The sequence below is a fragment of the Sinohyriopsis cumingii genome, chromosome 18 (assembly GCF_028554795.1).
Source record: "Sinohyriopsis cumingii isolate HCF-2022 chromosome 18, ASM2855479v2, whole genome shotgun sequence".
Taxonomy (NCBI): domain Eukaryota; kingdom Metazoa; phylum Mollusca; class Bivalvia; order Unionida; family Unionidae; genus Sinohyriopsis; species Sinohyriopsis cumingii.
The window spans coordinates 88,401,414-88,428,616 of NC_142978.1; the positions used below are offsets into that span (position 1 = coordinate 88,401,414).

General features: G+C 40.9%; 1 protein-coding gene across 1 annotated transcript in view; it reads right to left on the reverse strand.

The window, feature by feature from the left end:
• Window positions 1–26,802, reverse strand: part of LOC149777250 (uncharacterized) — a 50,223-nt gene extending 23,421 nt beyond the window's left edge. The window contains exon 1 of the mRNA XM_089941993.1: window positions 26,032–26,802. The gene's annotated coding sequence lies outside the window, so the exon portion shown is untranslated. The remainder of the gene's footprint in view (window positions 1–26,031) is intronic.
• Between the last annotated feature and the right edge of the window lie 401 nt (window positions 26,803–27,203).

A 27,203-nucleotide genomic window follows, 5' to 3' on the forward strand; every position in this document is an offset into this window, starting at 1 on the left:
ATTTTTCGGCGGTATTTTTTTATTTTTGCACGGTATTGTTCGGAAAGCGTTTTCAAGTTCGCGGAGAATTCTTTTGCGGTATCGAATCGATATTGATGTGACGTCGGTGATACCTCTGATTCAATTACCCTGGTGGTCATTTTTATTTTAAAAGAGCTAGTGTTTTTAATTAATTAGATTCGCTACAAATTCCACATACCATGTGATGTTTGCCCCGGCTAGATTTCTATCAACGGCATAAATTGTAAACTGTTCAGTTGCGTTCCTGTCTATAATTGTTGATATTGTATTGTTAAACCCGGATGAACTCGACGATAACATATTAAACTGCATCATTGAAACCAGTGTCAATCGATAAATGCCCTTAACAGTTGCGGTGATATTTACTGTATTCTGTGTAGGAGTCCAATCAAATGATCCATGCCGAAATGTGTATACTGTGTTGATGATGTTCTCATGACGGGTTTTTATTTTTTCGAATTGCTCTGCTACTCTCGGTAGTCCGTCTTTAATCGCTTCAACATCAGTTCTGATTATTTCTATTCTCAGCAAATTCGCGTCTATATTATTCTTGTTCGCTGCAACATTAGTTTTGATTGTTTCTATTTCCCGTGTATTCTCGGTTATACTTTTTTTGTTCGCTGCAACATCAAGTTTGATTGTTCCTATTTCATATGTATGCACGTCTATACCTTTTTTGTTCGCTGCAACATCAGTTTTGATTATTCCTATTCCCCGCCAATACGCGTCTATATTTTTTTTGTTCGCTTCAATATCAGTTTTGATTGTCCCTATTTCCTGTGTATGCGCGTCTACACCCCCTTTGTTCGCTTCAGCATCAGCTCTGATTGTCATTATGTCCTGTGTATGCGCGTCTACATTATTTATGATCGTTGTAACATCAGTTTTGATTGTTTCTATTTTCCGTCCATGCGAGTCTACATTATTTATGATCGTTGCAACATTAGCGCCGATTATTTCTATTTCCCGTTCATGCACGTCTACACTCCTTTTGTTTGTTGCAACATCAGTTTTGATTGTTTCTATTTCCTGTCCATACGCAGTGATATCATTTATAGTTATTGTAATCTCATCCGGTTTGGCATTTTTTTTTACCAAGGAATTTATCAAAGTTGTCATCGATCCTGTTAACATTTTTCCGCAACGAGGTAAATTGGCCCGACAGCGTTGTAAACTCCAAAATACTATTTTTTATCCCTACAAGATTTGGTTCGGTCACCGTCGGGGTCCCAAAAAAACTAGCAGTAGTGAGTTGTATATCGGCGACAGACTTTTGTATCCTCTTGAACTGATTTGCTTGCACGTTAAATTCACCATATAAATCTTTAAACGAATTCGACATGAATATATAATTGCTGTCTAGTGTACTTATTTTTCCATTTATCGTCAAGATGGATTCACCCGGTCTGAGTCGTCCGTCGCTGGTATACAGCGCGATAGTGTACTCGGCGGCATTACTTTGTCGTGTTAAAACGTCATCCAGCGACACATTACTGGATTTCAATTTACCCTGGCGGTCTTGAAATACAACTATTTCGCCCGGGTCAACACTTGTTAGATTCAACGTATCAGCGATTTCATCCTCAATTAGTTTTTTTATGTCATCGGTGGCGGGCGTTTCCGTGAACTTTTTCAGCGCCGAAACCGGTCGTCCCCAGATATCTATCATTATTATTGTAAATGTTATTCTCTAAAATCCGTTGAGCTTCTACGACCAAACTAGTGTATTCGTTTACAACCACATGAAATCGCCGCGAGTACGTTCAATACCTCACGGCCGCATATCGGTGGGTCACTTAACTGTTGTGTTGGCAGCGTGGAATAAAAAACCCGGGCTGAACACGCCCGGACATACCGCATGAATTCGTTTGGTGGGGCTAACCCGTATGAATCAAAATAGACGATCGCACGCGGATCAATCGCGTATGCAACCCAATGAGTTCCCGCTCCGGAGGATTTATCGAGGTTAATTATACCGGTTTCAATATTCCTTGGTGCCGCCGGTAATTGATCCCTCATAAAAACACCTCTGAAGTTTTTTATCGCTAGCGCGTTTGCGGCTTCTATTAAATCAAAATTAGACATGGGAGTCATTGACTCCTGCGTTAATAAACGGTTCCCGGTAGTCTTAGACCCTTTCCCGAGTACCATGAATACGGGGTCCCCGGTAGTCTTAGACCCTTTCCGGCTACGGGTTGTTTTTTTTTGTAGCCTTTCCCGGTTGCCTTCTTTAATGCCATTCCCGCCGCGGTACCAACGGCCCCCAACGCCGCCGCCTTAGCCACCGCTGGTGCGGCCGCGGCAATCAATGCCGGAATCGCAGCTAACAGCGGAAATATCCAACCGGTCTTTTCCATGTTTTTAATTGCTGCGGCTGAGAAATCTATTTGAACACCCTTTTTATTTTTCATCGCATTATTGAAATGTTTTATTTGACGCGCCGTCAACGATATCTTATGATTACCACCTGCCATCTGTGACGGCTTCAGCGTTATTGTGGTCCCGCATTGTTTAGCCGACTTTGATCGTAATTTCTTGACTTGACCATCGGTCAACTCTACACTGACAACACTATACGACATTTTATTGTAAACGCGTTTGTGCTTTCAATTACATGTTTTCCACTGGCGCATCAACGATTCTCATTCGTCCACCAACGCCTTCTACCAGCATTGATTTATCGCTGAGAATGACAGCAACCGCTTTGTAATTAACATTACCCGGGGTTATACGAGCTCGGAAGTGTATATCAACGACGGATTGTCTCGTTAAATCAAGATGCTCCAACGAAAAATAATAAATCGGATACAGGTTTTTAAAATCAAGTTGCGATATTTGCAAACCAGTGTCGACGTTTTGATCACGACCCATGTACGACAGCAATCGATGATACACACGTGCGATATGGTTGTCGCCGTAATTAAGCTGTATATCCTCGGATGGTTCCTGTTGTCCGTTTATTCTCAGCGAAACATCCCTGACTCCTAATTGATCAAATATCATATGGCTGCGTTCTTGACTGCCCAATCGTTCCCTATTCTGTAGCGCTATGAATATATGACGCGGGGCTGAAACACCCTGTTTTGATGCCAGGTGCCATGTAAACGTATCGGCGACGTTATCCTCTTTAGCATCAGTTGTTACCGCTAGCCAACTCAACAACGATTTCCCTCCCTGTTCCATAAATGATAACAATCGTGCTTCCGTGGTAACTGATGGAGTCAGCACCGGCATCCACAATGCCATTTTAGTTAAAATGACTTTACCGGCAGCGACGCCAGCAGCACGCCATATTGCATTGTTATCATCGCCCCTTCGCGTCAGCGCGATTGTGTGCTTAGCCCCATAGATAACTTTTCTGACATTTCTGCAGAATCCAAATATGTGATAGAGTGGAATCGCGCATGAAAACTGTCGGCGTGGTGTTTGCAACATCCCTACTCGTGCTGCGAATCCTAGATTGTAATCATTGTTGATACTCTTTATAATATTGAAATTAGCGCCTGGTCTTGCTCTGCGATCTGGATTGGCTGCTTCAGCTTGATCAGCAACTGCGGTATCTCTTTCCGCCAGCACGTTAACGTACTGAAGATGATCAGCGTTATTAGTGGTGTCCTTCGCAAACATCATAGATGGGCCCGCCGATCTTGTATAATCATCCGAGTATCTCGCTAACCCAATTATCGTCGTTGCAACATCAACCTCGCGTTCTATTGATTCAATTTCTCGCCCGTCAATAAGATATCTGGCGCTTTCAAATAACGCCATGATACCGTTGTTAACGAAGCCAACTCGAACACGATCGTCATCTGCGTATGGTGCATTATCGGCAGCATTTGTCACGAGTTCTCCCTCAATTTCGATAAACGCTTCACACGGCAGAAAGTATTTACTGGTATCTTGGACTTGAAGTTCAATTCGCGATCGTAGGTCAGGCTGCGCTGCATAATAAGAATAATATTGATAATCACGGACAGAATCATCCCTGCGCATTGGGGCATCCATATCAAACGCGGGATCAGCGGTTCGCGCAAACATTTTATTATTATTCATGTCGGTGTTTTCAATTGCGATTTTTTCGTCGTAGACCACTTCCCGCTATCGCGTTCATGAGCGCGTTGGTTGCCGCATCGGCGGATGGCGAAGTCGCCATTGGCGGAGTCGTCGCCGCCAACGACTCTAGTTTTTCTTCCACGGCGTTATTTATTACTTTACTGACATTTGCAGGCATCACTGTCGTTGATGGCATCACCGGTGGTTTCTGTTTTTTTCTCCTCACCAACGACATTAGTTTGTCCCGCGCGGCTGAAAGCGCCTTTCCGGCAACATCTCCAATAGCACTAATACCCCTATCACGAATAACATCAATAGCCTTCATTCCTAATTGTTTGGCTAACGGCGCTACTTTTGGAGCCATTCTTGTAAATAACCCCGCAATGGTGCTACCGAGACCATCTCCATAGTACGCGCGGTAAACAGGCAATCGCGAGTTTACCACGTAGACGAGTACTGGTTTATCATGGTTGTAGTGTATGATCATCTTTATTATAAAAACACCAGTTTTCCAATTAATCATCCACGAGCTCGTCTATGAGCGTTCGATATGCATTAATGTCCATAATACCGCCCGCAAATAAACGCTTGCAAATATCAGCGGCCTCATTGATTATTTCCGGAGAGTTATTTCCGGCTCGTTTTCCTCCGATTAGTACTTCCAGCCGTGATATATCACTGAGAACACTATTAGGACAGGTAACGCCGTAGGATTCTTTACCAACAGAGTATCCTTTTCCTTTTTTTTGGTGTTCTACTCTTAACTTCCTTGTGGAATGCGTCGTAATCGGGATCACCACGTGGTACCGCATCTTTATGTTTACTCGCTAAATACACTATTCTTGCCCAATCCTTTAACGTCTTTATATTTTTCTCATAACCGCTATTAATATACTCATCTCGTATGCCCTTAGTAAAATTTTTGACAGTAAAATCAACTAATTCTTTATTGCTGTTGAAGGCTCTAATTTGATCTATTGTGCTTTTTTTAAGTACATTACGGGGTATATTCCCCCCTTTCTCTTTTTCTTCCGGTATTTCTTCCAGTATTTCTTCCGGTATTTCTTCTTCTGGTTCTCTTGCGGTGGCGCCTAGTTCTTCTTCGGGGGCCATTGTAACATAAGGTTCTTGTGGTTCGGTTATAGCGAGTGGTGGTGGCCTCCGTGTTGTAGCAGCCGCTATTTTTGCAGGGAGTGTTTCTAAAGACCTTTTTGTTTGTTTTGTCTCTGCCGCTATCTTTTTAAGCGCACCGAGGACGGGCACAGTTGCCGCCGTAACATCCTTAGTCGCTTTAGTTACCGGGGCAAAGAGTTGTTCGCTTCCAACAGCAAAATCAGTTTGCAGTTGTTGCCGCGTTTGAAGTTTCTCTCTCACTCTGTCTCGTAACGGTATAAACTTTCTAAGCGCTGCTAGCCGCTCTCTGGCTAGCCGAGTAGTAAGTGATTCACCTACCATTATTGTAAATTGATCCGCAATTTTAAATAATTGTTTCAACGGCAGTGAATAACCCAATGAATACGCTTACGTCATTGCCATACAGGTTCTCATTAATTGTATGTTGTAATCGTTTTATAAAAGAATACTCGCGGGCTAGCGTAAAACGCCCCCGCTTCGATTGCTCGTTTATAACCTCATAATCGGATAATATTTCCTCGCTGTTAAGCCTATCAGATAATACAATTCCTTGATTTTTTAATTTTGAAATCTCAGTTAATATATTATTGATGTCTTGGGGATCCATATTCTTATAAACATCTCATTTCTAATATCAAAAATTTTAATAAAATTTAAGTTTAAAGTTTAAAGTTTAATAAAATTATTGGGGGTCATTTTTGACCCCGTTTTTGTATGGACAGTACAATGCCGTAAATCTCCACTCGAGTGTTGTGGCAGATTGCAGGCATATGGACAGTACAATGCCGTAAATCTCCACTCGAGTGTTGTGGCAGATTGCAGGCATACATGGACAGTACAATGCCGTAAATCTCCACTCGAGTGTTGTGGCAGATTGCAGGCATACATGGACAGTACAAACAATGACGGGGGCGTGGTTTGCACTCAACCGAACCAAAACGCAACCCATAAAAATCAATCATGGTTGCGTAGTTGGAAAAAACCAACCGCGCACACTATGAATGATAGTGTGGACTGCGTTTTGGTTCGTTTTGAACTTCAACGAAGGGGGCTTTATCCCCTCCCCCCCAATTATATAGAAAAAAAAACATCTGACCGTTTCCCGCCAGGCAATTGCCCGCTGCGAGGCGCGAACCCGTAAATTGTTGACTCGAGTTTCATAGTCAAACATGTTTGCATCGGACTATGGACGCACCTAACAAATAACGAGTTTTTAAAAAATATAAGCACGTAGTGCGTTCCAGGTGAACGCGCATAGGTAACTCATTTACATTGAAACAGACGACTATTTGCAATCACGTGACAGCATAACTCTATCATGGCGACTTCGTCATACCCTCACGAGTTATCCCCCTTCAGATATGAAAATCGAATTCTACGTCCGTTTTTACTTGAGAAAGCTGTTTGATATACTCGTTCTGCAACAAATCGTACTGAGGCGCTACAAATGTCAAAATATTTTCCTGCCTCATTCATTGACTGAAATATTTTTTCCTCGTGCGTTGACGTATCAAATGATTTGACGCCCCTTGCTGCTTTTGAGTACTTACCAGTCTGGCCTTTTTTAATATTTTCACTCTGAGAGATAGCTTGCAGATTACACAGTCTGTTATTTTGATAATTAGAATCAATGTGATCAATAACGAGACTATCTTTGATCAATCCGTGGAAACATTCATAGATGATTCTGTGACAGAGATATTTTTTCCCTCCAGCAGTAAACATTAAATACTCGTGATTGTTTTTCCATCCAACCGGTTTCTTCAGTCTACAATTTCTAACAACGCCGTCGCGAGATGCCTCGTAATTGACGAGCAGGGGATGCGGCTGAAATTCTTGGTCCATTTATATAATAATACTACTTGTCTAATTTATTATTTGGTTTAATTATAAATCTTTCAACATAGTCTTGGGGGGTTTTGATGACGGAGTCAGCGGTGGGGTCAATGACGGCGTTTTTAATTCGTTTGTCATAATAGCGTTTTAGTTCCCTGTATCGCTTTCCGCCACAATTAATACACAACTGCGATTTTCCTCTTACACCAACGTGGCAAACCAAGCACGGGAGGGGGCCAAGAGAACCATTACGAACGCTTTGTAAATGATACCCGCAGAATTCACCTCTACATGATTTATTGCACGGGGTTGTCGACCAAATCATCAACCATTTGCATTTATTCATTATACTATATTCTTTTATTTAAATACTTGTTTTAATTATATGGATGAGTTCGAGAGATTAGCAGCAATTAAGCCCTGGAAAAATATTAAATTCAATCTCGATAGCGTTAATAAACGATAGAACCCTGTTGAATAAAATACGCGATTGTATCGATGAATTCAAGCGTGATGGTGCATCTCATAGTTGGTCAACATTTCGAATTGATGGCGTTGTTGATGCTACCATGAACGACAACCGCGCAGCAACGATAATATCACAACTTGACGGTAAAAAGTATTTCTTCAGAGTAAAATTCATTGTCCGGGTGGAATCAGGTGATTGGATCATACGTGATAAATTTGAACCAGTTCTCAGCGACAAGAAAACAGTCATTGTCAGCCGCGACTCCAAGCCGGGGTTGTTAACCGGAATTGACAAACCATACTATGAACGAGCGTATCCTGAAACAGCAGTTGTTTATGGAATATACCCGTTAAATAAGAAACCTGATATCCGAAAACTGAAACCAATGAAACAGTCAACGGGGATAAATTGTGTAGCAGAACGAATAATAGAGCATTTTACAAATGCATGTCGAGGAAACAAATTGACTGATTTACGACGTAGCAAAATCAACCAGTGGGAACTAACCGTAAAAGAGCGTGGAGCAACCATCAGCGACATAGCGAGATTAGAAACATCGCTGAGATTTCCAATAACCGTTACAACGATAACCGGTGAAGTATTATACGAATCGAAGTATAAATCAAATGGGGCCCCAATCAAAATTATTGATCATAACGAACACGCATGGACGCCCGCGATCACAATATTTCCACGGGATAGAACAGTAAAGTATATCCCGGGGGAATTTATACAGGACGGTTTTCTCGCGGAGAGGAAACTATTTGATGCTATTGCCTACTTGTGTAAAAACGACCCTGTATCAGTGTGGTTACTTCGCAGCGCTGAAAACGATGCGGATACCTTTGATCAGTTTGTAAGACCAAACGGTGAATTATATCGCACTGAAGCATTTCACAACAAGATAAAAAAACCGCCATAGAATTTGAGGAGCATGATGAACAACTGCTAACAAATTGTTTTACGATTCCATCGGTTGCGGCTCATGTTGCAGCAAGGAAAAATGCGTGGAGACCAACGCGCAAGGAATTTCTACCGGATGTACAATCCAGTTGTTTGGAGTATTATCACGGTGGATTATGGAACACTGAATACAACCGCGACGCTATGATCTCGGTTGATATGGTTGCCTGTTATCCAGCGAGTTTTCTCGGGTATGGATCCGCCGCTGAGTATTTCAAACGATTTGGACACCCCAGTCATGAAATGACTCGTGTTGCTATTAATGGACCACTGCCTGATTTTGATTTAACCGGATTCGCTCGCGTAGTATCATTTGAGTTCGCGGCAGGACTTCATCGCTGTTGCTATATTTGGATCGGTAGGCACATGTCTGAAAAAAAGTGGTTGCCAATAGCGCTGCTACGGTATATGATTGATTGTAAAATGCTAATTTCGTTGATTGTCAGTGACGCGATTATATCATACCGAGCGCAGACTGAAGTCTGGTTACCAGAACCGGAGCGTCTAGATAGCATAATTGACGAGTCCAGAAAACACATTGATGCCGACGAGGAATATATCGTCGAATGGTCCAGGAGGATATTCAACCAACGAAACCGCGAGGCAAAAGATCTCGGTAGAAGAATAATTGGTAAGTTCACACAAGGTGGAAAAAACTGCGACTACAAACGATATTGCTCACGGCTGATTATAGATGACGCAGAATATGATTTCGTAATCAAGGACGCAGTGGCGAAAAATAGATACGTGAACTGCGAAACAGCTTTCTTGTCCAATGGAACAAGGTTGGGTACAGTTGTTACCTACAGCGATGGAGACAGCCCGGCATACCCGCATTTGAGGGCGTCTATGCTGGGTTATGCTTGCATAAATTTATTCTCGATGATAAATAAATTTCCCGACACCGCGGTTAGAGTAGCCGTTGATTCGTTTTATGTTGACGTAAAGTACAAGGAAAACGTAGCCGGGTTTACTAGTCCGGACGAGAGTTGGGGTACATGGAGAATTAAAAATGAAATACGACGCGATTATTCCCCGTCAGCAGATGTCACCGTTGAAAACAATTACCTACGCGGTGATAAATTGTCAAAATGGTCTAATGCACCACCGTGTTCTGATCCAATTTGTAGACACAAAACAGTTTATTTAAGCGGCTGTGGCGGGTCAGGAAAGACGACTCGGGCAATTGAATTATTTCGAACGCGGGCAAGTATAATCGTGCTTACACCGACCCATAGACTAGCGCGAGAGATAAAACAACGAAATGTTGACGCCGTTACTTATCACAGCTTTTTTCGATACAGCGGCGGTGAGTGGACTCCTGATCGAATGGGCGAAAAATTTATTCCTGAGGTTATCATCTGGGACGAAATATGTACTGTTTCGTTAGACGTTTTACAAATGTTTCTTGATTGGTTGCTGCCCGCGAATACAGCGGTAATCATGTGTGGCGACCATGGCCAACCACCACCATTTGTCGGCGAGGGTCCACATGATTGGTTAAAGGGTTTTGTGGACTATTATGAAGAAACCGATACTGATTACCGAGCACTTGATGAACAACTGCGCGAGGTTAAAAAATTAATCAGATTACAGCCGGATAGAATTCAATGTGAAATAATTCGCGAGGTGATTCCGGAAACGCCGTTAAATGAATTCTGGGAAACATGGAAACCAAACGATTTGATTGTAGCGAGCAGAAAGATAGTCAGAGACACACTTCAGCGGAAGTTGTTTACGTTGCATAAGGAAAATTTTTCAACGCGTCCAGTGCCGTTATGCTATAGACCCGCGGATACACGGCGGCAGAACATTGAAGTTGAAATCCCGGCCCCAACAGCGTCAGGGACAAAAAAACAAATTCTCGTGCTGAATGATATCGTGCTCGTTGATATCAGCGTCGTCGAGGACGCGCTACGTGCTGATAAATCCCCGTGGACGCTAGGATACGCAACGACAATACATTCCTCGCAGGGACTAACCATCACCGACACAATTGTTTGGATGGTTGATAATCGCATCGAATGGTCGAATCTAGTCTATCTTGCAGTGTCCCGAGTACGAAGGATAAATCAGCTTCGAAGAATTGTTATTGACGAAGCCAGTGACGGAGTCACTGACGGAGTCACCGACGAAGTCACCATCGATGCAAGCGTCATTGATAGAAAACTCTCGGGTTACCGCCAACAGGATAAAAAAAAACAGCGGCGTTTTGATATTGATGCCGAATTAATAATTGCGTTACGACAACAACAGAATAATCACTGCGTGAGTTGCAATTGTGTAATGCGCTGGCGTTATTCGGATAAAGACGCTCGCCAAATTACCGTGGACAGGATCGATAACAATCTCGGTCAAGTCAAAAACAATGTGAGATTGACCTGTCTTGAGTGCAATAGACGCAACGGCGCTAGTTAAGACCACGCGGGGGTAATTGAGTATCGTCAGGTATCACTTGTAGTTGCTCGCGTGTAAACCCGCGCTGAGGAGCAGTTGAATCCAGTCTATAGATCGGTGGTCTACCAGTTGATCGTGTTATCGTTGATATGTTATGTGTGGTAACACTCCAAATAGGATCAGTAGCCCTTTTTTTACCGCCTTCAAGCTCTCCTGGTTCATATAGATATCTAACAGTGACATCGCCGAGAATCGGCTTGGAAACGCTATCTATTTTTGATCTTCCGGGTATATACTCGTATTTAATCGCGTCGCTGGGCTTCATGTTGATTGCTCGGGTAATCTCGTTATTTAACGCTGCAATTACGCCTGGCAACCTTTGACCCATTCACGAGATCGTTTTTCTTGGATAAATTCCTTCGCGTACTGATATCCAAATAACCGTTCAGCAAGAGTCCGATTGAATCGTTCAACAATTGCCTGATCACGATGTAGCGCAGTATGACCTCGTCGTACCGCGACGCTATGATGTTTCAGCGTTGATAAAACAGCGCCGCGAAATTCACTACCAGGATCAACTTGTAATAGATTTGGCCAGCGCAGAGGACCCCTTCGATAAATTCTTTCAAACGCAGCGGCTACTTCAGTTGCTGACTTTGTTTTTAACGGCTCCGCTTGTTTGTATCGACTCGCAACATCAACTACAGTTAGCGCGTATTTGTAACCGTTGTCATGCGGCAGAAATAGTATATCAGCCTGATGAACTTCATTAGGCACGCCGACATCAAAGCGCGAGAAGTTGATTTGTTTAGGCGGTGGTAGATAGATTTGCCATATAGCCTGTCTGGATAACCAATTAGCCGCAGTGGCCTTTGTTACCTTTGCAGCGCTTGCAAGCTTACCAATTGCGGCCTTCCCCTTCCAGTATCCTCTCGGAGAATAATAGATGGATTCCATATTGTTATTAATTACCAGCGCCCATCATTAATTTACCTTTCATAGCCGATTTTACCAACCATGAGGCCAATTTTTCTTTGAAGGATTTATCAGGAATAGCATTTAACGCGTGAATTAATTTTACGTCCGCGATATGACGCTGTTGCAGATCGCTACTTTTGTAAGCAACATCATGAGCATGACACGCCTTATCGATAGCGTTTATTGGATACTCACCGGGTTTGGGCTGATTTTGATCATCGAGTCTGATATCTAATCGTGTTCCGGGGCCACAGTAGCTATATCCTGGGAGGTGCTTTTCTCCTGGATACTTTGCCCACGGTGTTCCGGGGAGTTTTGATAACCTGGCTGCAATATCACCTCCTCGCTTTTTTTTTAAAACATCCCCGGGTCTAATAGAAATAAATCTGAATTTCTTTGTACCGCATTGTACACACTTACCAGTAAGTGCTGATCTGTTATTTCTTGTTGTAGCGGTTGTCATATCATTTGTGCCAGTACGCACTCTACACTTCACACAATATAGATCCATAATTTATGTATAGAGATATGAATATAATTGATTTTTCGGCAACTAAAACGAGAGAACCAGTTAAGCATGTTGCAGCGTTACCAAACTCGATCCGGATGATTATCATCGAACCATCTGGATCCGGCAAGACGCAATTGTTACTTAATTTAATAATGAGATGGATGAAGTGGGACAAGTTGTATTTGGTTGCTCCTAGCGTGGATGATCAACGATGCTACGAGGTGTTGAAAGATTTTAACGAGAATGCATCAGCGATCGCTGAAAAAAATGTTATTGAGTTTATTACAGATATCAATGATGCACCAGGTATTGATGATATTGATGGCGACGTTAACAATCTAGTCGTGTATGATGATGTTATGTTAGACAATCAAAAAAACCCAGCTAGGATATTTTCCAGAGGCAGGCATAAAAACACCGACGTGATATATGTCACTCAACGATACACTCAGATTCCAAAAGTAATCAGAGACAACTGTAATATTCTTGCTGTATTCAACGGCGTTGATACACACACGCTACGAAATATTTGGCAGACATGGTGCGGCGGTGACATGGACTTTAATGTTTTTAAAAACTTTTTTAGTCATGCTCAGTCGACCCCACATGGATTTGTAACGATAAATTTACATGATCCTCGGACACGATATCGTATCGGACTTGACCAAATATTCGGTTAGTTGTAAATAATTTTCATTGTAAATAACCACTTAGCAGCAGAGGGGGCGATGACATCGACGCGGTCGTCGATGTGCTTACCGGACGCTGACGACGCTGGGGATCGGCGCGCAGAAGGTGTTAATTAAACCAAATGACGATTGGACGATCCCCCGACGACGACGTCGTTTTTTTTTTACCAGGCGCTGACGACGCTAGATCGTTGAGTTGCAGAAAGTATTAATTAAGCCAAATGACGATTGGACAAAATGTCGGATTCGCCCCCTCTGCTGCTGTCCTGCTTCAAATTTATATTTGTTCTTGGGAGTGCAAAGTTGGGTTGAGCGCCCTCATCATCCCAGTCTTCAATTTCTTCACTTTGTGGGATAGTGAAGATGTCCCTCTGTCTTGTATATTGCAATCGGATCAATCAATCAATCATGTTGAATTATAGAGGTGTGTGCACATATGTGCATGTACCTCTGTATAATGATCGCATAGCGACCTGCTAATTTATCGTAGGGGAAGGAATTAGAGTCTCATCCCCCAGGCATTTATGTACTCAAGGAGCACTGTTAATTTAGCCTCAGGCCGTGGGACTATATAGGTCCCTAACGGCATAAATGGAGGGCTGACATGAGTGGCAATACACCCAACACACTCTCATGTTTTAGAATTAAAAATCTGTTTCACTTGATGGGATGAGTGGGAATTGTGCTCACTCATTCATGTGATTATCAGAAAACATTTATGCGCGCATTGCGCGCTGATAATTTTTGTCTGTCCGTGGCAAGGGAGGAAAAGTGAGGGAAGGCAGGCTGCTGTCCGTTGTTTCCAGGTTGACCTAAGGTGCTGAGATGCAGGAATTTTGAGGTTTATGTTCTGAATTTTTGAAATTTGGAAAGATATTCTGTGCTGTTTAAGGTTAGTAGAGCATGCAAGTAGAGGAAGCGTATTTTTTTAAACTTACGTTTAAATGTATTTTTTTTTTAAAAATAAATAAATAAAGATTAAGGGTTATTGCATTTTATTGTTCCTCAATGTGTGAGGTTTTAGGGTTGTTTAGTTTATTTTTGTCATGCCGTTATTTTATTTCCAGGCTAAGTCTATTTTATTAAGATAGATATCTTTGCCGAATAATCGTGTCCCTATGACGTGTCAAAGACATCTGATCTTATTTATTCCCTTGTTTTTACGTTTATTAGCCTGTTTACTAGTTATGATTTATGTGTTATTTTATTTCAGGCTAACTTATTTTAAAATAAGACAGATATCTTTGCGGATTACTCAGGTCGATGGGACATGTCAAGGATATCTGAACTTATTTTTGGGGGGGTTGGTTTTCCCCCTAATTTTGGGTTTGTTAGCCAGACTGCTAGTTATGGTTGTTTTTAGGTTTTTAATTAAAGTAATCGGGTTTTGTATCAAAAATAAGTTTGGTGGAGGAGGATATTTATTATTGTTAATTGAAGACGGGTTTCTTTGCTGAATACTCAGGTCTCGTTAGACATGTCAGGCTGTTTGGGACTGATTATATCCTATTTTTAACTTCGGTGTTTTCTAGGAATTTTAATATAGGATGTTAAATGTATGTTAGGGTTTTTCAAGTCTAGGATTTCTGGAAAGGTATTTGGAATCGGAGATGATGAGGTCTCCTTATCTATGCTACTTGTATTCATAGTAGGAGTAGTTGTTGTTGTTGTTGTTGACGTTGATGTGGTGCTGAGAGTGGCTGTGGTGCTGCTACCAGATGTGGTGCTGCTACTGGTCGTAGAGGTGTCCTCACATCAGGCTTAACCTCGCACAGAGGTCTGAGCATGAGGTAAGGCAGAATCCCTCTCTTTTTCCTTTCTTCTCTTCTTTCCTTTATTCCTCTTCTCCCTCTTCTTCAAGTCTGGTAGCTCTGGCAATGGCCTACAGAGCCAGCTCATCTAGAATGCGCCTGGTATACATCAGGTGCATCCAAGAGTTTGGGAATTCTGTTAATCTTCTCTAAGCTGATACGTCAACGTTCGATAGTCATACTGATGAACGCTTTCTCTTTATTTGTGAAGCGCGAACGTGAAGGAAAACATCCCCTGACACCAAAGCTCACAAGACCCATTTTACTATCCAGCACGTGGAACGCGCGGACCTAAAAGAAACACTCACTCAATTTTTTACCTACAAACACAAACTACGAACACAAAACACAAACTCACAGACTATTTGACAAGCTAGGGAAACGAAGTGGTTATATATACAATTCTAAATTTTTTGGGACATAAAACAAAAAACAAACGAATTGCTTATAGACACACTTCTATTTTTTAACTTACAGACAAACACATACACACACACATATTTTGGCAATTGAACTAGTATGTCTTTTCTAGAGTATTGGTTTAGCCCCGAAAAGAAATGATTTTGTGGACGGAGATTATGGAAATCTTATCTCTAAGATAGCGTCCCCGTCTGGCGACAGGCTTTCCCACAGGATAGGGTCTGCTTCTTCGGAAAGAGAAGTAGAACTGTTTTGTGTCCACAAGGCAGACGACAAAACCTCTGTCTGGTTCTTACTGCTGTTGCTGCTGCCCTCTGCTCCCTTTGCTTCTTAAGTCTGTACTTCTCTGTCTATTCTTCTTCCTCCTTCTTGATTTATCTCTAAAGACCTCGTCTATCAGGTTTTCGGTCACTTTTACCATCCTGACATTCTCTACCTCTTTTGGGTATCCGACTTTGCCCGACACAATGCAAATGGACGCAGGCTACGTTTAGTTTAGCTAAATTAGAAGGCATCTTCATAGGTGAACGAGTCAACAATGGATGGTCAGACTGGAGATTGCCTCGTTTTGTATTGTTCAAGCGCGGACGCGATAGAAATCATCCCTACTATTTGTGTTGTGTCAGAACGCTATGATAGTTGATTTTAGGGTGAGGGATAGAGAGAAGTCAAAGAGCATGTATAATTATAAAAATTGAAACCAAAAGATAGACAGTTTTTCAAAATACATTTTTTATTCAAACAACTAACAACCAACAATTAACAAGAAAACAAACGATTTTTCAAACAAATTATTATTGATAAGGTTGACAACTTTGTGAAGTGAAGTGAGATTTCCACTAAAGAAAGAAAACCATAATTATCACAAGCCATGGATCTACTTTGTCTTCGTTTCTAGAAGAGTTACGATTAATAAAGTCACTAAATGTTCTAAAGAATATCAAAGACCGCGTTGATGAAGAAAATACACACAATATTGTCCACACACAATGGAATCTGTGCCTTGTAATTTAACATTACTGAATCGCGTCGTCTGTGCATTTCTCTCATAAAGTCGATAATGTCGTCCTCCAAAGGTAGCAATCCATACAAATCGAAACGCTCCATACGACCATCGCGTGAAAGTAAACGGCTACGCAGTGGTTTCCCGGGAGATGACTGTCGTATGTGTCGATGACATAAGTTTCGTGGTCTTGAGGCTTGCCATGAAGCGGTTCATCTTTACCACACCCACTGGATTCCAAAAAGTAGTGTACGAACTGTTGTTCAAAATGTAATAAAGTTCCCAGGTATCCATTTTTTGTTGTGTTTTTATTTTCTTGATTTTTCCACAGGTAATGATAAGTCATCAATTCAATCCTGACTTTTTGCTTTAAAATCTCTGACAAGTAACCGTTTCTTCGCCTAGTCTCCCCACTCTGAACCATGAAATCTTGTATATGATGGACCTCTATGGCAATCAATGAAGGAGAGGAATGATCACGCAAGTCTTTCTACCACTAATGCAACACGGCTTCTTCTGAGATGAGACACCAAGCGTCCTCCAGATACTCGTCCAATGTTTCTTCTTGAATCATCATCATACATTTATCGTGTTGAAGTTCGCTGGGATAATCTTTCTGAGATCCATAGCAATCTTTCTTGATCAATTCCGTAACTTTTTATGCCAGGTGTTTGGCAAACCAGGAGCCTAAATGTCGTTCTTGTTCTGACCATCTGTACCTCATTCCTATGATCTCTTCGTCTTTGTCAGTGGGTTCTGTTTCCACGGTATCATCCCATTCTATTTCCAAAGATTCTCCGCCATTCAAAATAGGATAAGAGTCTTCCATAGCTCCTAACAATCTGAAATGACTTGTCTCAAACTGTTGATTTCTAACGTATTATCAAATTCGGCATACAGGTTAACGTTCACTGTCGCTTCCAGCTGTTTTGCGAACTGACGTTCCACACAAATATTGGCTTTTTGGGAGTGGCTTTTTTCTTGTGGAGGACTTTGGCGGCATTGGGATTCCATTTTAGGAAGAAGTGAATGATGACGCCTCCTAGAGCACCGCGCCTCCAGGTTTCAAAACGATTTGCTTCTTGGTTTGAGTGTCGATGCGGGAATCGGCCAGTTGCATCAAGTCTACTTTATTTCGGTCACACATGCGGTTGCCTTGATGTGCAGTGTGAATGATGCCTTGCAGTAATGGACGTGTTGTCACCATAAACCATCGTAAGAGTTCTTTGAGACTGGCTTCTAAGACACGAGCACGTATTTGTGGATTTTTTCGTGACTGATGCCGTACAAGGCAAGAATCAATTTGACGGTAAGATGAGACTGAAGATAGGTAATGTTGACCCTATATTAGACAGACCCAAAGTGTCCGAGGTTTTTATAGCTTTTTTGTGTTGTTAAGTGGACGACACGGACGTGTACACAACAGGCCCTCCGTCTTGGTACCAGTGGTGAAACAGATTGGTACGAAATCGCAAATAATCCGCGTGGTGGGTTTTAAAATCCACGAGTTAATAGGCGTGTGGGGTTTGGGTGGTATCGTCGTATGCACGAGTCAACCAAGGCGTTCCTAACTGTTTGGCTAAGACCTGGATTTGCAATTTATCTCTAGGGCTTTTAAAAAAGACCACGTAATGAGCATTGAGAATGATGGTGCGATGGGCTTTACTTTGTTGAAACAAATTTTGGGTGATGTACATGACACTGGCATTACGATGATGCCCTTTGCGCGTAAAACACAGTTTAGTTTCTTCTTCGGCTTCTCCTAACATGTCGTCGAGAATGACCAGATGGGTTTGACTGGGGTCAGATACGATGCCGTCGTCTTCGTCAGGAATGCCTTCCACAAACACGATGGAATCGCCTTGACTTTCTCGCAAGAGACTGTACGCCGATTGCCACTCTTTGTAAGACCACACGATCCGCTGAGGTGGACGATCGATCAAATGATGTTTACGTTCGATTAAACTTTTGACAAATTCAGTTTCGCCTGAACCGCTAGGTCTGGCAGTTAACACGTTAATGGGGTGGCAAAGATACAAGGCCTCCCAACTAGGACCATATAAGTTTTCGTCGACGACTTTGAAAGTGGAGGAACAGGGAGCAGAGACAGCGGAGGTAGGCATATTTTTGGGAATGTCACTTTTGACACGAAGACAGACAATACAAGAGTTTTTATACCTTTTCAGGACATGTTTATTGCAATCTTTAAACGTAAACAACACGAAAGACAAAAATACATAAAAGCCAAAGGATTAAGTACATCATTAAAATACACATCACAATGATCAAAGTGGAAGATAAACAAATGACTGTACAACATGTTTTTGGTAAAAAAGATGTCCTAGGGTTAGTGTGTAATGTTTTTAAAGTCTCTACATTCGGTACAGTCACACCGAAATGGTCTTTTGGAAATGTCCATGACAGTCCTGTCCTGAAGGAAATGATTTTCCTTGGTGTCGAGTTCTTCTTCTGGCACTGGCACTAACACAGTTTTAAAAATTACTTTTTTCACTGGACGTTTGAAGTTAGAATCACAACTCTTTGGCATAGTTGGCCACGTCTTTGGTCCAAGCCTCGAAACCCCAACTTTTCCAGTCAGGTACATCTGCCCAGTGAGAGCATAAGTCACAGGTTACACGCACATCGTCGTACACATCTTCAGTACCTAAAGGTTGAAGAATCTTTTTTCCCGTAGAGGTCAAGAAGTATCCAGATAAAAACACATAGCTTTTAACAGAATGAGTCTCTCGTGGACATTTAAGGGTTTTCATGTTTTATTTGGTGTAAAGTATTGTTCGTAAAGAGTCCACAATGAATCGGCTGGTAAACGAAATCACAGAAAGCAAGTCACTAAGACACACACCACACGATGACCCCAATTCATGGGATACAGTGCTTGTAAAAAGATATGGGAATCCTCCTCCGTTTGAATACTGTCATTGATTTCCTTCCACGGCAATTGGTGTATAAATAAAGGTCGGGGCATGGAAGTTCGTTTTTATACCTCTTTTTGCAGAGGCAAGAAGTGTACTTTCTGCAAGAGATGATCGTACTCCAGTGGCGAATCTAAATGGTTTAGTCACTAACTTAAACAAGTTTCTTCTTGATGTAAGTTTATATTGTGTAAAAGATTTGATAATCCTCTAATTCTTCTTCTGGAATTCGTTGCATTATATCATCCTTGTAGCAAAAAGAATCAGTCAAAATAAACCAATCCTTCTCACCCACGTCCAGTTTAACAATGTCTAACCACTGGAATACTTTCATCTGAATCAGTCTTCTTATAGCATTCATGCACCAGTGGTTTAAATATCGGTGATGTAACGGATGCAATTGTTCTTTGCGTTGAGCTTATATTTTGACCAACTCTCGGTATATGCGTTTTTTTCAACTCTAGAGACGAACCACCAATATTCTTTTGTAAAGTCTCCATAAATTATTCAGTCAATATTAATACTTATGTTGGGGTCACTTCTAATTCTCCTCACATTATTTAAAATCTTTTTCTAAAACAAACTTAATAGATATAGTGATTAATTTCTGACCACAACTATTCAGGGTAACGGTCAAGAATGGTAATAAAATCTTCTGATATAAACGGTCTAAAGCGGAACAATCGGACGAACACAGACTTGATCTGAAAAAATCTGACGAGTTTGTTGACTTTTGTCAATTTTCTCTTGTGAATTTCTCGACACAAACGTTCCTCGGTCACCAATTGAGATTTTGCTCTAGCATGTCCTTGCCAAACTTCCTTGTAGATCTTCTCTTGCAATTCGTTTGGTAATCCATGAATATCATTTTTTAAATGGGGTTTAAATACTTGTCTAGTTGTTGTCAAACGTTTGACTCTTATCCAAACTGGTTTCTTAAACGACATGGTTTGCCACTTGAATGACTAGGTTCCCACTAAAGGTAGGTAGTGACAATGCGGAGATCATCGAGCATGTTCCAGGAAAGCCGAATCTTTCTCCTTCCACTCGTGAAGTTACACACCTCGACTGTAACACCTGACTTTATCCCCTTCGCCCAAGCAGATAAATCCGGTTCTTGCTAACTTTTCGGGGCCTAGGTCCTGCCAGATATTTAGGCTATTTTGCTTTGAAGGTTTGGAATGACTTTCAAAGTTGCAGTATTCAGGCAAACGCACAGGAAACGAGTGTTCGTCTTTTACAGGCTCGTTTCAACGTGGGTATGGTGAAATCCGAAGGAGTTTACTAAGGGCTGCACGACATCCGTAGGGTGGTAGCTACTTGCTTTCACGTGGAGAATGACACTGACAATGAAAACCAGTAAGTGATAAGGTGTTCTTTTACGAGTAGCATCGCTTTCGCATCCATCAGGTTTGAGACGCATATCATCACTGTCCATGGTAGGTATGGTAGTAGTAGTAGTCATAGCTAAGTTCCCATGATTTGATTCTGAATCGCTGAGGTCAGAGTGCGGCATCCTTGCAATCGCAAGATACAGCATCGCACTCCTTTTAAGAATCTCCAAACTTGAATGATGTATGTTTAAAAGTATTCGTCTTTCTTGCTTGGTGTTGGTAATTACAATGAACTATCGGTCTTGGACGTTTTCTCTTTCAATATGCTGACCAATATCAACGTGATCGTAAGGTAAAGTGAAGTGATTGGAAGGCTGCACTCGCTTCTGGTACATGATTTGATAGACTTTTTCTAAAGGTCGACTGTCAATTTGGTGTGTGGATAAACGTACAATCTTGTGAGGTTGGTGGGTGGTCACACTAAAATCTCGATCCTCTCTAGACTGGAAAGCTTCTTTCAGCACTCCAAAGTTCACCACTCGACTGGTGCAATAATTAAGAGTCAATCCTTTCACTTTACACTCCATGTGTGCTTCTCCTTGTGGGTCCCGTCATTCGTAGCCGTAATTTTTAGAACCGCCACTAGCAATACTTAGAATCTTGTCGTCAGGGTGCTCGTCCGTCCAGACTCCTAAACTGTCTCCTTCGATGTTAGGGTAACAGTAACTCAGGCGATCAATGTAGATCCAATTGTCCGTGTCAAAATACAGAACACGATCTCCAAACAGTTCTAAAACTTTGTACAATTGTAAGCGAGCATGGGCTGTCACGTAAGCCGCAATGATGACATTTCAATATTCGTCAGCTACTACAAAGTTCAGTTCTTCTTCGTAATTGACTAGAATCAAGTCCTCACGGAGGACATTCGCCAGTTTTCATCTATTTGGTTTTGTCGTGAACGTGAATCATCTGGAAGTAGCAGAAAGGTTCTGTGAAATACTCCGTCTTGGGTTAATAAGGTCGTTGTGCCATTTTCCCCCACAAGCAATTTAGCGTCAATTTGGCAAACGATCGCCTCCCTTTGTTTTTCTCTAGGTGGTCGAAAGTGATGCTTTCCTGCTCCCAGTTATTCTCTATGAATTTATTTCGGTCTTCGGGAATCTGGTACCAGGTAGGATAGCCGCTGCCGTCTTGTTTCAATTTAAAAAAGGCAGCAACGTAGTCGTCGTAAATGCCTTTCTGTATCTCGTCACCTCTGAGGTATTTTTCTGTCTTTGGAAAGTGTTAAATTTCTTACACTGCTAACGGTTGGTATCCCAAGTCCAGAGCTTTTAACAATTCCAGGCTGACCCACGTTCCTGTCAAGGCACGCTCTTCCTACGTGTTTTAACAAGGCTGATCTTGATTGAACGTATCGACACAAATACAGCACAAGGGAAACATCAGTTTTCCTTGTCAATGGTGAGGTAAACCCGGATGTAACAAGTCGATGGGATGCAAGACTTCGCACTTGATCAACCCCTTTTATTGTCGAATGTTGTACAGGTCGACGTGTTCCGTTAGAAACAGTGGGTGCCCTGCGGAAAAGCGAAAATATTTGAACACGTAAGGATACAGCGAACACACGTCAAAGTAGCCGAATTCTTCTCCTTTCTACTCGACGGCGTGGCATTCGTTCGTCCTCCGTACAAACTGTCTCGAAGGTTCAGTGGGTCCACCAACTTATATCTTTCCACGGTGCGTTTAAACTCGGGATCTGATTTCAAATGTTGATCGTACTCGTGTTCCCACATTGTCACCACTTGGTATCCTTGCTGTTCTAACTTCAAGCGCCGTAGAGAAGTGGTCTCGTACAAGTTTTCCATGGTACGATGTAAAATCTGACTTTTAGTGACACGTTCAGGGTAGCAGAGGGGGAATCCGTGAAATAAGCTATCGCTACACTCGTACACGATCTTGGGGGTTTCTAAGTCCCAACCATCCACCAAATACGTTCAGATAGCCTTTGTGCCTCCTCCGTTGCGGTCGTGTTGGATCCATTCGTCTTCATTGTTGCACAAGTAATGTAACCAGCGTAGGGCTTTGACAGAGTTTTGACGTTTGACAAAGTCCGTCGTTTGAGGGCTTATAACAGCCAGGGTGTTTTCGGACGTGAATCGTTGGTGGTATAATAAGGAACACGCTTTGGCAATGGTGCATGCTTCTTGTGAAGGATCGATCCCTCCGTGCTCATTAAATAATTCTCGATTTTTTCACAGCAGCGCCGTAAAATCTGCACTCCGGAACGATAACTTTTAACATTTCTTCCTGAAAGTCGAAGGGGTCTGAGGCGTGAGTGTGGTACCAACCGTAGAAAGCTTCTCGTTGCTCGGTGCGCATGTTGTCGGTGGCGTAGTAGTGATCCTCGGGTAAGTGGGATAGAACGGTGTGATGATTGACTCAGGTATTGAAAAAGTGCGGAAAATAGCCTTTGCCCATTTCTGTCATTCCAAATGTTTTAGGCATTCGACTCAATGTCATGGTCAAGAAACTCATCTAACCTTTAAACTGCACTTGTCCCACTTGCATGTAAATGATTTTCGATCCGTTCTAAGTCACTCTAGGACGTGAAGTACTTTGTTCCGTATAGTATCTCAAAACAATCTGCCCATCGTATCGGGGGAAATTGTTAGCCATTATTGTTGTATGGCGATGACAATGTCCGTAAAGTTGAGCTTTTTTTTCTTTAAAATGGAAAGGGTCTGTTGTGGCAATGTGGAGTTATAAGTTTATTTTTATTCTAATTATTTGGATTCTAAGAGATTAATTCTTCTTCCTGGAAATATTTGAGTGCTAATACAGAATTCTTGGATAAAGAAATTTATTTAAATTTTATTCAGAATTTAAAGACCGAAATATTATATATTATTTTGTGTGGTTCACAAAGGACTGTACACATCAGCTCTATATTGACAACAGTATACGTAATCGGGACTCGAACTTGAACTCATTATAGCGTTTCATTACTAGGACTTCTAAAATGTAACTATTTTAATCGTCTTGGATTATGTTTGGATTTGATTCTTAAAACACTAAGTTTTTTTATTTTTTTATTTTTACAGTATTTTTCCAGAGAAATAAATTATTTGCTAAATTTATTAAAACTTGTTGGTTTCATTTCTTCTTTTGCTACTGTTTATTAGAGCCTAAACACGTAACATACGATAAACCCTAGATCGAAATTTATAAAAATCCAAATTTTGCTAAACTTGGCACATACAATATACAACATTATGGGGGAAACATAAACACATAAAAACCAGCTGCAACTTTAGGCACTAGGGGGTCTCCTCTATGATGCAAGTCTCTCCAATCGTCGATGGTGTTCCGTACCGACTTACCCATGTATGTCAAGTCATCATATTATATGACCTTTGAACTCGTTAATACGCATGCTGGCATAAAAGTAGATATAATGGTGTATGCAAAATGTAATACTTTAATTTGCATTGTTTTGCGAGTGACACTTCGTATCGAACTGAAACTGTTTTAATGAAAACCCAGCATGCCTAGCTATACCGATAGGAGATTTCACACAACGCACCTTCATTAAAAGCAATGACATATGAAGAAAAACAAAACAAAGTACTGCGTTAGCTTATGTCTATAAATAAAAATGAAAGTAAATCCTGCGTAGATGTAAGGCTGTTTCAAGTGTGAATCTGGGTGGATTTTGCTTGTGGAATATCTAAATTTTCGGTAAAAATGTCGTTGTCATCGTGTTGTATATCTTGTAAATTTATTGCGCAAAGGATGTCTAATTATATACGTTTTTTTATAATTTAACATCCCTATTCATGGATCTGCACTAATGCACCAACAACGTGTCTTTCCTGGAATGTTGTATTTTTCACATGACTGATTCGACTTCTGTCTGTGCTAGGTTAAAGTTTCCGTTGGGACGGAAACTTGTGAAGTTAGAATGAAAATATCGGTTATCAGATTAGGAAAATGAAAATGATTCTAATTTAAATGTAATACTGATTAACCTGAGCAGTAACTGAAAAACAAATACACCTTCATACATGCGTAACACTTAAAACTACTTTCATATTTAATCGAATAGACGTTTCTGACCTTTCATTCAAATTTAATGAATTTATAACATATTGCAATACATTCATCGAACTTCCGCCTTACTCTCGATGGGTGGGAACACGACGTTTAACAGCTCAAAATGTCTAAAATGCCAGTTTGTGCAGCATAAACATTTACCGGCTTAACTGTTGTTTTTGTCCCCTACCCCTCAAATCCGACTGAATCTGGATTATTCATTTAAGCAAATATTGTCCAGAAATGATACAGCATTCAGTTTCTTAGTAAAAATTACTTGCACCTGACTGATACCTGGAACGAAAGATGTACCCACTATGAAATGGCTCACCTCGTAGCATTAACATTTACCGGCTTAACTGTTGTTTTTACCCCACCTCTCATATCCGATTCAATTTGGATTATTCGTTTAAATAAATATGGTCCAAAAATGGTAAAACATTCAGTTTCTTAGTAAAATTACTTGCGCCTGACTGATAACTGGAACGAATGATGTACCTATCATGAAATGACTCACCTCGTAGTAAATAGGTTTTTGAATGACTGCATAACTAGGATACACAATCAACAGGGAGTTGACGCATTGGTCAGATATTTTTTCTGTCGCAATTAATGGATGACGTATATCAATTGTAAATGTTAAAAAGTCTATATACCTGTAGGCTGACAGCTACGATCGGGTTTCAATAATGTCGCTTTCACATTATACTTATATTTATCATCGGCAAGTTACCTAAGCCAGCACTTTTTCTCCGGATTACAACATCTCTGCACAACAAAAGAATATCGTATCGATGTCTTAATTTGCTGCGACATTATAGTACCGAAGTTTGTATACACGTCTGTATTTTCAGCATACATTACCGACAAGTGGCATAAAAAGAACCGATGGGTAACGGCGAATTGCAAATTCATTAAAAGATGCAGGAATACCTAAATTACGTCGCAGTAATAGCTAGTGGTTTGTTATTAGTGACAGCAGATTGATTTTTCATATTCCGATTCATCTTCTATAATAATTTATAATCTTCTAATATACATACATACACACACACACACATCTATATATATATATATATATATATATATATATATATATATATATATATATATATATATATATATATATATATATATAATATAATCCAAGGAAAATAAGATGTGACGAAACCAACGGTTTATACATATTTGACATGAATTGTAAATTGTGTGGTGACCAGACATGAAAATAGAATAATGACTACATTACACAATACAATGTCAATCGTAAAGCATTTTGATTTAAATTAGTAAACAATGTCGATTAGGTTGACCAGAAAACAGTGATTGATTGTGTATATAAAATATGACGCTACAATGACACACAACATTACAAACAATAACTTACCAAAACGCAATGGCATAATCTGTCGGGTTGATGGAAGATCTATACACTGTAGCGTTCAGTTACACACTGCTGACTTTGATTGTCTTTCCAGACTGAGTAGTGCATCTGCATCTCGTCCTGACTGCTATGACAGCATCTCGTGTGGCACCACGCCAAGTCGATAACACCATATATAGTTGTCTTATCACCGTGCTCTCTTTCTGAGAATTCACCTACTTTCACTTTAGCGCGTCAGAGACAGGTAATGCTCTACAATTACTAAATATGCTAATTCACAACATACGCCTCATTACTAGTAAATTCAAGCAAACAATGTATCTTGACTTTTATCAGCATTACATGCTGGTATATCTTGACCTATGGTTTGGTTTCTTGCAGCTGATTTTCCATTTCGTGGAAGGATTAGTCCACAATTTCAATTGATAACATTATGTATACTTTAATTATAATCACGGTACACACAGTTTGATCAATACGATCAGCCATAGACCATCTCTTTTTCTTCTCTCTCCAGGTCATACATGTTGATGCTTTGAGGCTTTAAGTTACCATGACAAGGACAACACTCTTACTACCACCCCAAAGTTGACATTCCTTTCATACCTACAATGCAGACCTACAGGATCTAACTGAGCTTCAGCAAAAGAGTACTAATATTGAGCGTTACCACAGACAAATTATTGATATAAATTTCCAGTCAATAAAGTAACTGTACGGTACTTATATGAAGTAAACACCTAAAGCTGTATACTCATTAATATTCTGCGCACATAGTAAAATTTGTAGGTTTACCTGAGTGAGTACACGTGAAGACAACAGCAAAATCGTTAGTAATTTGTGCGCATATTATCGTACATCAGTGAGTAAGCTCCCAATTGGTTGTGTATCCTAGTTATACAATATTCAAAAACCTATTACTACGGGAAGAGTCATTTCATGGTGGGTTTTTCTTTTGTTCCAGGTATCATCCAGGCGCAAGTAATGTTGCTAATGAACTATATGTTACACCATTTGGACCATATTTATTTAAATGAATAATCCAGATTGAGCCGGATGTGAGGGATGGGGTCAAAAACATCAGTTTAAATGTGAAAGGGGGATGGGCAACTGGATCGGGAATTAAAATGATTCAAATTCATTGATTTGACTGATACAGTGACAACATGCACGAA